General features: G+C 46.4%; 1 protein-coding gene across 1 annotated transcript in view; it reads right to left on the reverse strand.

Annotated features, from left to right (window-relative positions):
• The window catches only part of LOC124709352 (sushi, von Willebrand factor type A, EGF and pentraxin domain-containing protein 1), a 547,768-nt gene that overhangs the window by 207,223 nt on the left and 328,236 nt on the right, over positions 1-12,309 (reverse strand). The gene's annotated exons all lie outside the window — the stretch shown is intronic.

A 12,309-nucleotide genomic window follows, 5' to 3' on the forward strand; every position in this document is an offset into this window, starting at 1 on the left:
TATCAGTGATTGCAGACCGAGCGCCGCCACACGGCAGATCTAGTCTAGAGAGACTCCCTAGCACTCGCCCCGATTGTACAGCCGACTTTGCTAGCGATGGTTCACTGTCTACATACGCTCTCATTTGCAGAGACGACAGTTTAGTATAGCCTTCAGCTACGTCATTTGCTACGACCTAGCAAGGCGCCATATTCAGTTACTATAATTACTTCAAGAATGTATTCTAAACAGATAATATTGTGGATCATGTACCGTCAAGAGCGACGTTCATCATTAATGGTTTAAAGTTAAGTATCAAACTAATTACGTCCGCTTTCTGAATTCTCATTCCTTGTCATGTTCCAGACCTCACGTCAGTATAATTCTTCCCTCCTCACGGCAGCCTGCGTGAGCTAAAACGCGTGCATTTCGGCCTCCACTCGTAACACGGTGTTGGCTCTTCTGCTAACACAAAAAAGGTATAGGTTATTGTTAGTCAGGCCATTCTTTTGTAGGGATTATTGAAAGCCAGATTGCTTTAGGCTAAAAATATTGTGTGTGTGTTTAGTGATGATCAGAATAAGAGAGAAATGTCTGAGTACGTTGAGTTCTGCTCAGCTGTTTGAAAATCTAATAAAGTAAGAGTTTTTCCAGCACTGTCATTCTTTACATTCAAAGGGGAAGTTTCACCAACTCACCAATCACCGATACCCATAGATAACTTTTAGCCCGCTGCCTTAGCAGAAGTAGTTCGATGACACTCTGTTCCGAGGTAACCGTTCTGAATCCAGAAATTTTCCTGTCTAGCATTTGTCTGACAGGGAGGAAGATGATGCCTCTCGGCACCTGTCATCAACCTATAGAAAATGTCCTGTGTTCAGTCTCAAACTTGTTGCTCCCATAGAGCTGTATTAAGGTGACTTCAGTTGTAGTTGTTTTTTGTTTTTTAGTTTTGGAGCACACGGGAGATTTTCAAACTGGTTTTCCACTCAGCTTAATTTTCAATCGATTTCGTGTCCTTTTATAACTTAATCTCCAGGTTCTTAGGCTCCGTTATCGAAATGAAATACACCAGCAAGTGCTAGTGACTTGAGATAGTAACTTGTCTCACGTTAAGACCATTGCACAACAAGAGTAGGGTATTGTCAAAAGAGAGTACGCGTTCCCGGTTTCCTGAACAGATAGTGCTGCTCCGGTACAGACAACAGATGCTTGACGGTGTGGGAGTGGAATGGCGCAGCAACTGGAAACGTACTCCAACGCTGAAATACACGGGACCGTACGATTCTCCTGGGGAAAACTTCGAAATCGTTCACGGATTCACAGCCAAATTCTTGCGATATATGGACCAAATGAAATGTCGCACCCATCCGTAGTGAAATGGCGCTAAAGAATTCGACAACGTTCGCAAAGACGTGGGTGACGCTGATTAGCGAGTGCAGATGTTGTACCGAGTGATTTCCATACTTTCAGCAAGATTCAGCAGGACGTCTGGGTGAATGGAGGGGGGAGAGGGTTTAGACGAGAAGACGTATGGCTCCGTGACTGAGGAGCACATTTCTGTCGTTAACAGGAACTGATCGATTAGTAGAAAATTCCGACTGTCGTTTATGGAGACTTGGTGACTGCGCTGAAAAATAGTGTCCTGCATCTGCGTTACTTTGACGTGTAGTACAGCTTTCAGTAAAAGTTACTCGGCCTGCCACAATGATGTGTAACTTACTTTCTGAAGTCCACTCGCCGATCTTGTTGCTGTATTACGACATCCTCTAAGGTAGTAAACATAACTCATATTTACTCGCATTTACTATATTTATTATTTACGTTTACGATACAAAAGGTTCTGAAAAGTCCCCTTTGGAAAAAATGGAAATGTCGTGTGGCTAAGGCCTCCCGTCGGGTAGACCGTTCGCCTGGTACAGGTCTTTCAATTTGACGCCACTTCGGCGACCTGCGCGTCGATGGGGATGAAATGATGATGATTAGGACAACACAACACCCAGTCCCTGAGCGGAGAAAATCTCCGACCCAGCCGGGAATCGAACCCGGGCCCTTAGGATTATTGACAGTCTGTCACGCTGACCACTCAGCTACCGGGGCGGACAAGTCCCCTTTGAAACTTAGAACGACAGTGCTCGAAAAACTCTTACGTTATTTGATACAGTAACAGGTGAGTAGAACTGAACGTACTCAGACAGTTTTCCCTTTAATTATTCTGATCATCACTAAACTGACACAATATTTTTAGAGCAACCCAGTCTGACTTTCAATAATCCCTACAAAAGAATGGCCCTGACTAACAGTAACCTATACCTTTCATGAATCACTTACCTCACAAAAATCTTCGTTACTCGAACTACTGCAATACAGGGAGCACCAATACTGCTAGCTAAATAAAAGATTCTAACTACGGAAGGCACTAACTACTGATAGGCATAGTTAGCAAATGTAAGATTTTGATAGAGAACAAACAAACAAACAATGTATTTAACTTAATAGTGTTCAAAAGTTTTTGATAGAGAACAAACAAACAAACAATGTATTTAGCTTAATAGTGTTCAAAAGTCATTATATATATATATATATATATATATATATATATATATATATATATACTCCTGGAAATGGAAAAAAGAACACATTGACACCGGTGTGTCAGACCCACCATACTTGCTCCGGACACTGCGAGAGGGCTGTACAAGCAATGATCACACGCACGGCACAGCGGACACACCAGGAACCGCGGTGTTGGCCGTCGAATGGCGCTAGCTGCGCAGCATTTGTGCACCGCCGCCGTCAGAGTCAGCCAGTTTGCCGTGGCATACGGAGCTCCATCGCAGTCTTTAACACTGGTAGCATGCCGCGACAGCGTGGACGTGAACCGTATGTGCAGTTGACGGACTTTGAGCGAGGGCGTATAGTGGGCATGCGGGAGGCCGGGTGGACGTACCGCCGAATTGCTCAACACGTGGGGCGTGAGGTCTCCACAGTACATCGATGTTGTCGCCAGTGGTCGGCGGAAGGTGCACGTGCCCGTCGACCTGGGACCGGACTGCAGCGACGCACGGATGCACGCCAAGACCGTAGGATCCTACGCAGTGCCGTAGGGGACCGCACCGCCACTTCCCAGCAAATTAGGGACACTGTTGCTCCTGGGGTATCGGCGAGGACCATTCGCAACCGTCTCCATGAAGCTGGGCTACGGTCCCGCACACCGTTAGGCCGTCTTCCGCTCACGCCCCAACATCGTGCAGCCCGCCTCCAGTGGTGTCGCGACAGGCGTGAATGGAGGGACGAATGGAGACGTGTCGTCTTCAGCGATGAGAGTCGCCTCTGCCTTGGTGCCAATGATGGTCGTATGCGTGTTTGGCGCCGTGCAGGTGAGCGCCACAATCAGGACTGCATACGACCGAGGCACACAGGGCCAACACCCGGCATCATGGTGTGGGGAGCGATCTCCTACACTGGCCGTACACCACTGGTGATCGTCGAGGGGACACTGAATAGTGCACGGTACATCCAAACCGTCATCGAACCCATCGTTCTACCATTCCTAGACCGGCAAGGGAACTTGCTGTTCCAACAGGACAATGCACGTCCGCATGTATCCCGTGCCACCCAACGTGCTCTAGAAGGTGTAAGTCAACTACCCTGGCCAGCAAGATCTCCGGATCTGTCCCCCATTGAGCATGTTTGGGACTGGATGAAGCGTCGTCTCACGCGGTCTGCACGTCCAGCACGAACGCTGGTCCAACTGAGGCGCCAGGTGGAAATGGCATGGCAAGCCGTTCCACAGGACTACATCCAGCATCTCTACGATCGTCTCCATGGGAGAATAGCAGCCTGCATTGCTGCGAAAGGTGGATATACACTGTACTAGTGCCGACATTGTGCATGCTCTGTTGCCTGCGTCTATGTGCCTGTGGTTCTGTCAGTGTGATCATGTGATGTATCTGACCCCAGGAATGTGTCAATAAAGTTTCCCCCTCCTGGGACAATGAATTCACGGTGTTCTTATTTCAATTTCCAGGAGTGTATATACTGTGGCATCTCTCTCTCCACATCCACCACTGCTAGAGGCTCACCTCCAACTGCACAACGCTACGCGCTGTTCACATCCAACTGCCCAACACTACAACAGCGAATATCCAATAATGCCAACCAGCCACAGACTGCACACAGCTTATTCAGCGATTTTCATACAGAGCGCTACGTGGCATTACCAACATAAAAACCTAAACAGCCTACTTACAGTTCTTGTGGTACAGCAATGAAAGGCCTCGTTTTCGGTTGCAAATAAAGTAAACAATAAACACAGAGAAGTGGAAAATTAGTATGAAAATCGCTTGTATGCCACGAAACTGCATCCGAAACGTTCCTGTTGTGTCTCAAGGAATGTGAACGTATGGCATTACTCAAGTTGATTAGTCCACTAGAAACGAACATTCAACTCAGGGGCGTCTTTTATGTTATTCCAAACTGTAGTAGTCCGCCTCTCATCTTTTTAACAACGAGATGTGGCAAATGTACGCCTGTGACGAGGTACACGCGCATCACGTCTTTGCGACACATGTAAAGCCGCTACGTGACGTAGCTGCACCCCAATTGGTGGCGAAACTTTTAATCGGTTGAGCCGGATCGATATGTAACTGAAATAGTTTTCGATAAGAGCTGTCAACTTCATTTTATCCAGCGAGACAAAGTATAAGGAGTGTTCAAGCGAAAAGGTACGAAACGCCGTAAGAACCAGACGGGTTGAAATTTGGATATGCCACTTTGGGGTGACGTAGTGAGACATCTAGGGACGCGAAGCATGCGTCGTCATCTCTCCCTGAAAAATTCAGAACTGTGGCCTCAGCATACAAGGTGATGCTCACGGTCTTTTCCGACGTCCACGGTCCGATACTCGTCGAATTCCTCGAGCACGGAAAAACCATTAACAGTGACGTGTACTGTGGGACACTACGTAGTTTACGCAAGTCCATCAAGAGCAAACGGCCTGGGCTGCTCGTGAAGGCAGTGATTCTGCTCCACGATAAGGTGCCTGCACACTTGTCCAAGGTCACACAGAGTGTAATGGCCAAGTCCAAGTGCGAGCAGCTTGAACATCCGCCCAACAGCCCGGACAAGTCATCCTGCAACTTTCATGTGTTTGGTCCGCTGGAAAAACATCTCAGAGGGAAGCCCTTCAACTCGGACGACGAATTAATGGACACATTGGTTGATTAGCTCCTGTCAAGGTCACAGGAATTCTGGGAACAGGGAAACCTTCGGATCTCGAAATAGTGGGATGGTAGTGCTCAGGCCTCTGGTGATTACTTTTGAATAAAGATATCAATTACACCGACAATGTTGTTTCATACCTTTTCTTTTGAACGCCCCTCATATAAAACTAACAATCCTTACAATTTGAACAGTTCTCGGGTATCCGACCGGGTAGCGTCGTAATTTCTCCACAATCATTCGGCAGACGTACACGCTACCATCTTCATTTGGTTCCTGACTAATGCTGTGCTGTTCCACTCTGCGCCCTATACAGGGTGTTACAAAAAGGTACGGCCAAAAATTCAGGAAACATTCCTCACACACAAATAAAGAAAAGATGTTATGTGGACATGCGTCCGGAATCGCTTAATTTCCATGTTAGAGCTCATTTTAATTTCGTCAGTATATACTGTACTTCCTCGATTCACCGCCATGATTTCATACGGGATACTCTACCTGTGCTGCTAGAACATGTGCCTTTACAAGTACGACACAACATGTGGTTCGTGCACGATGGAGCTCCTGCACATTTCAGTCGAAGTGTTCGTACGCTTCTCAACAACAGATTCGGTGACCGATGGATTGTTAGAGGCGGACCAATTCCATGGCCTCCACGCTCTCCTGACCTCAACCCTCTTGACTTTCATTTATGGGGGCAGTTGAAAGCTCTTGTCTACGCAACCCCGGTACCAAATGTAGAGACTCTTCGTGCTCGTATTGTGGACGGCTGTAATACAATACGCCATTCTCCAGGGCTGCATCAGCGCATCAGGGATTCCATGCGACGGAGGGTGGATGCATGTATCCTCGCTAACGGAGGACATTTTGAACATTTCCTGTAACAAAGTGTTTGAAGTCACGCTGGTAAGTTCTGTTGCTGTGTGTTTGCATTCCATGATTAATGTGATTTGAAGAGAAGTAATAAAATGAGCTCTAATATGGAAAGTAAGCGTTTCCGGACACATGTCCACATAATATATTTGCTTCCTTTGTGTGTGAGGAATGTTTCTGAAAGTTTGGCCGTACCTTTTTGTAACACCCTGTATATACTAGCCGTTACCCCCTCCACCGTTCCTCTCCTGGTGTCTTTGGTGCGGCCGGCGCGGCGGCTACTGTAGGTGGTGGGGGAAGCGGCGTCTGGGTCTGAACTGGGGTCTGCAGTCTCCCTGCTGCCGCCATCGGGGGCGGTCCTCGATCTCTGGGACCGCATCTTTCTCTCCAGGATGAGTGCAGGGTTCCAACCCTAAGTTGAAGGCCGCTGTATTTATTAATTAGATCGTCCTGTAGTCGGATGTCGATGGCCTCTTTAGTAACGCAGTCCCAGAAGTAGGAGGATTGACAGAGTATTTTTGTCCATAGTATGGCCAGTCTTTATACAATGGTCAGCCATGGCTGATTTAGTGGCCTGGCGTAATTCAGTATGGCGCTTGTGTTCGCGGCACCTCTCTTCTACAGTGCGGACTGTCTCCCCAATGTATGATTTTCCGCACTGACAGGGAATTTGATAAACGCCTGGTTTTCGAAGGCCTAGGTCATCTTTCACTGAACCCAGTAGACTCAACGTATTTGCAGGGGGTCGGAATACACATTTCACATTGTGTTTCCCCAGGATTCTGCCGATTTTCCTTGAGGTGTTTTCGACAAACTGAATGCACGCCAACGACTTGTGTTCTTCTGTTTCTTCTTCTTGTTCTCTTGGTGCAGTCTGTCTGAATGCGTGTCTTATTTGCTTCTGGTTGTACCAATTTTTCCGAAATGTTGTCTCTAGGTGCTACCGTTTTGCTGGAAGGCTCCCCTGATCGCAGATCGATCGTGCCCTGTGAACAAGTGTGCTCAAAACGCCTTCACGCTGGGAGCTGTGGTGGCAACTGAAGGCATTTAGGTACAAATCGGTGCGTGTAGGTTTTCTGTATACACTGTGTCCCAGCTTGCCGTCAGGTTTCCGTTTCACCAGGACGTCAAGAGACGGTAGGGCACCATCCTGCTCCACCTTCATCGTGAACTGTATGTTGGGGTGCAGCGAGTTGAGGTGTTCGAGAAATTCAATTAAGCTGTCCCGTCCATGCGGCCAAACAACGAACGTGTCATCCACGTAGCGGAAGAAACAAGCTGGTTTTAGTTTGGCTTGTTCTAGTGCCTTCTCCTCGAAATTCTCCATAAAAAAGTTGGCTACAACCGGTGAAAGCGGGCATCCCATGGCGACGCCATCTGTCTGTTAATAATAATTTCCGTCGAACAGGAAGTATGCTCAGATGAGCACGAACTCTAAGAACCTTGTTACGTTGTTGGCGAATTTCTTGCTTATCAGATCGACGGAGTCTTTCAGTGGTATCCTAGTGAAGAGGGACACTACATCGAAGCTCACTAACAAGTCACTATCCTGGAGCCGAAGTTCTTGTATACGTTGCACAAAGTGGATGGAATTGCGGATGTGGTGTCCACAAATGGACTAAGGAGACCCTTCAGGTGTCGGGCCTGTTCATAGGTTGCTGCTCCTATGTTGCTGACTATTGGACGCATAGGTGTCCCATCCTTGTGGACCTTTGGTAGCCCATACAGTCGTGGCGGTGCAGCCGCTCGTGGTCGAAGTTTCTTGACAGTTTTTCCATCAAAGGTACTGCGAAGAAGTTCACGGTTCTTCTTTGAATCCTTACAATGCTCCGCAGCAGTGACGCTCAGTGGTAGCATGTCGTTTGGTCAGTCGAATGAGTTTTATTGCTACATCAGGTCGATGGTCGTGTCGGGATACGCCGTCATCTAGGCGAGCCGGTTCTCGAAACGTGCACCGCGACATGGATGCAGGGCGTTGGGGCAGTATTATGCTGTGGGCGACTTTCAGCTGGGCTTCAGTGCGACCCGTGATAGTAAATAAGACAACATGACAGTTGTGGACTGCGTACACGTCATTGCGAAGTAGATGCGCTCTTTCATGTCTGATGTCTTCGCTGAAGGCGACGGCGTCATACAGCAGAAGAAGTGTCCGAGTCATAAGGCCAGAATCGTTCTACAATGCTTGGCTACCAAATTCGTCTGATCTTAAGCTGATGGAGCATATGTGAGACGCCCTGGGACGCCAGCTCCGCGCGACCAAACCACCGGCCCATAATATACGGAAACGGCGTGACTTGTGTGTAGACACCTGGAGCAACACACCTCCGTAAAACCTACCAAGAACATGTCCAATCCCTGTCAAGCAGAACCGCTGCTTTATTACGTTACAGAGGTGGGCCAACATGGTGTTAAGCAGATGGTAATAATATTTTGTCTCATCTGTGTGTGTCCTTATACCGTTGAGGTACGTTGGGGAGCTTTTTACCCCAGATTAAATGATGAAATTATTGAAATTGTTGAGGGGATAATTTAAGGATGTCCGCGGTTTACTGACGCACAGCGATGCCAGAAGTCCTGTCGACTTCTGTTCAGCCTTTCCACATACGATCTTGAAATGTCGTTTCTCGGACACTTGTAGTGTGGAGTCAAAAAGCGCCTAGCTTCTTCACACGCATAACCTTACGCACGATAGGCAATACCCGTTTATACGAAATGCTTAGCCTACCATCGCAACCGTTTCACTACTCCTAATAGTGATAGCATGAATTCTACCTCTTGAGCAGAAATGTCAATCGGACGGACACAAAACACCAAATTTGCAGTGTTCTTAAGTTTGTGTCATTTTCATTCACCGACTAACATACGATTCTGAATGCTGAAAAAGAATCGTCAGGAACTCCGTTCATTTCGTTCGGCAACCAAAATTTCCTTTGTAAAACAAAAATGTTTTTTTTCGATGAACCGTAGAAGCCTTGTGCATCTCTACGAACCACGTTACACCTCTCGATTAGCTGCTGGTTTACGGGAAGGTGTCGAAGTTGGCTGACTGTAGGAGGATACAAGATTCATTAGGCAAAAATTTTATTGGTGTGATTAATGGCAGCTAGCTCTAAATGTAGAAAAATGTGGGTTAATGTGGATGAATAGGAAAAAGAAACCCATAATGTTCTGATATAGCTTTAGAGTGTCCTGCATGACACAGTCACGTCGTTTAAATATCTGGGCGTACGCTGCAAAGCGATGTGAAATGGAACGAACTTCTGAGGATTGTGATAGGGAAGGAGAACTTGCGTTTATTTGGAAAGTTTTAGGAAAGTGTGGTTTATCTGCAAAGAATACCGCATATAGGACGCTAGTGCTACCTATTCTTGAGTACTGCTGGAGTGTTTGGGATCCATACCAGGTCGGATTAAAGGAAGACATCGAAACAGTCCAGAGGAGGCTGCTGGATTTGTTACTAATAGGTTCGAACAAGATGTAAGTGTTAGAGAGATGCTTCGGGAACTCACATGGGAGCCCCTGGAGGGAGGGCGACATTTGTTTCGAGTAACACTACTGAGAAAATTTAGAGAACCTGGATTTGAAGCTGATTGCAGAACGATTCTCCCGCCTCCAACATACATCTAGCGTAAGGACCGCGCAAATAAGATCCGAGAAATTAGGGCTCATACGGCGGCATAAAGACATTTCTTTATCTCTCGCTCTACTTGCGAGTGGAAGAGGAAAGAAAATGACTGTTAGTGCTCCAGTGTACCCTCTCTCATGCAGCGCACGGCGGCTCGCGGAGTATGTATGAAGATGTAGATGTAGATATAAGAATTATGCATATTGGTAGCCAAGCTCTTTAACAACATTTTCCGATATTTCGTTAAAATTTACCGGATTTATCAATCGTCACCCGTAGGTAGTGCGAAGGCAATGGCTGGAGACTCGTTGCATCTTTCTCCTCCCCTCTTCTCTTCTTCCATCATTCCTTCTGGCTGCTGAAAGATTCTGTGATGTTCAGGCTTCTTCAACATCGCAGACCATGTTCAGCTCGAAGCAGCGACAGTGAAGTGGGAACAATAAAGGTGTGATCGTCCGTATACCACGTCAGGTGAACGTGTGCAGCCACGGGGCAGCGCGTGCTGGCTGGGGTGCCGACCGGAAGTACAGAAGGCCGCCCTGCGGAGCTTCCGGGCTGCTTCCCCTCCTCTACTGACGCCACAAGAAGCCGTGGCAGCTGCTCTTCAACGTGCCTCCGATAAATGCACGTCGCATAATTATGCAGACTGTCCGAGGTTTGCAATACCATTATTATGCACACTATCCTGTCTTGATCATAGAGGATGCATGTTTACCTGTGTATGTACCTCTGTAGTCTGTAGGTAATTAAGAAAGCGAATCAATCAGAAGATGAAATGGTTTACATGTAGACGTTAGTTTCGCTGGAATGAAATTTTCACTCTACAGCAGAGTGTGCGCTGATATGAAACTTCCTGGCAGATTAAAACTGTGTGCTGGACCGAGACTCGAACTCGGGATCTTGGAAGGTTTGGAAGGTAGGAGACGAGGTACTGGCGGAATTAAAGCTGTGAGGACGGGGCATGAGTGGTGCTTGTGTAGCTCAAATGGTAGAGCACTTGCCCACGAAAGGCAATGGTCCCGAGTTCGAGTCTCGGTCCGGCACACAGTTTTAGTCTGACAGGAAGTTTCTTTAGTTTCGCTGATTAATTTGAATGTTTCCGAAAAGTTCTCAACTCACATCATATTTTCGTAAGTCAGGCGAAAACCCAGCGATTTTCTGGATTCGTCATTAAAATACATCTCAGACTGAGTGCCATTTTTAAGACAGAAGTGTTGCTGTTTTAGCATACAACCTATCTATCGAAGAATATTCTTGTGACACCACTGTAAGAGCCACATTCAACTGCACAACAGTTCAAATCCGATTAAAAATAGCTAACATGTACGAGGAATACACTACGAGCAGCGTCCGAAAATACTGCAGTTTGACACTAATCCAAGGAAAGAGCAGCAGTGAAACTATTATCTGATCCTGTTTGCCACGTTGGTAGCAAAGAATAGCAGTGAGCTTACTTATTTCACAATGAAGTTCATTGCTGTCAAATACTAGCACAAAATATTTCAGTGGTTTGAAGCAAGTTTGACGTATCAGAAATTCTCAATGACCAATGGAATAATTCTTGACCTAAGACTGGATCAAAATATGGTGGTCCTCGATTATTTTGATGCAGCATGGGTCACTGAAAATGACTGAACAGCAGAAAGCGGTTCATCCATGGAAATATTCTATGCATTTGACTGAAGTAAACTTACCTGTTTCGTCAGTGTAAGAAAAGGGTTCGACCACACAGAAAACGGAGCTGAGTAGTTTGTGCAGTTGATGGCGGAAGTGGTCCTGAAAGACTCATGCTGGTGCCAGATTTGTTTACTTCACTCTTACAGTGTGCCGGCCGCGGTGGTCTAGTGGTTCTAGGCGCTCAGTCCGGAACCGCGCGACTGCTACGGTCGCAGGTTCGAATCCTGCCTCGGGTATGGATGTGTGTGATGTCCTTAGGTTAGTTAGGTTTAAGTAGTTCTAAGTTCTAGGGGACTGATGACCACAAATTTTAAAACCCATAGTGCTCAGAGCCATTTGAACCATTTTTTTCTTACAGTGTGAGCCTAATTTTATGACAATCACAACGTACACCTCAGGAATATCTACAATCTTTTCTGAGTTAACAATTTAATCTCATATGGAGATTTATTGAATACTATCTCGGATGAATTTAAGAATTTGGCAGGTGTGCTTCAAAGGTCTTTCAAATCGTGTTTTCGGTCAGTGCCTTCATGCCCCTATGTGCAGGCAGATTGAGACAATTTATGATACTCGGTGGTCCGTATGATCAATTAAAATGTCCCAGAGTTTCTCAGAGAAGATGAAAACGTTGCGGAGAAAAAGGCTGCGGTGATGAGGTGGATTTGCAATTCATAAAAGCACGGAATTTTAATGTGGTAAAAGTTTAATCTCGCCAGCAAGTGAAAATTTAAATTTGACTCTTAAATGAATTAAATTGCAGCTTAAAGAGCTGGTAAGCTACGAAGCGCTTGTTAGAATCCCTAACTGAACAATCAAGACCGGTAGCAAGAGAACTCATGTTTACTTTAAAATTCGAGTAACTCTGAAACACTCTGTACGTCATTCGCTTTAGACACGCAAAAAACAATACCAATTAGAAAATGTTTCGT

The sequence above is a fragment of the Schistocerca piceifrons genome, chromosome 1, assembly GCF_021461385.2.
Source record: "Schistocerca piceifrons isolate TAMUIC-IGC-003096 chromosome 1, iqSchPice1.1, whole genome shotgun sequence".
In the NCBI taxonomy this organism is placed as follows: Eukaryota; Metazoa; Arthropoda; class Insecta; order Orthoptera; family Acrididae; genus Schistocerca; species Schistocerca piceifrons.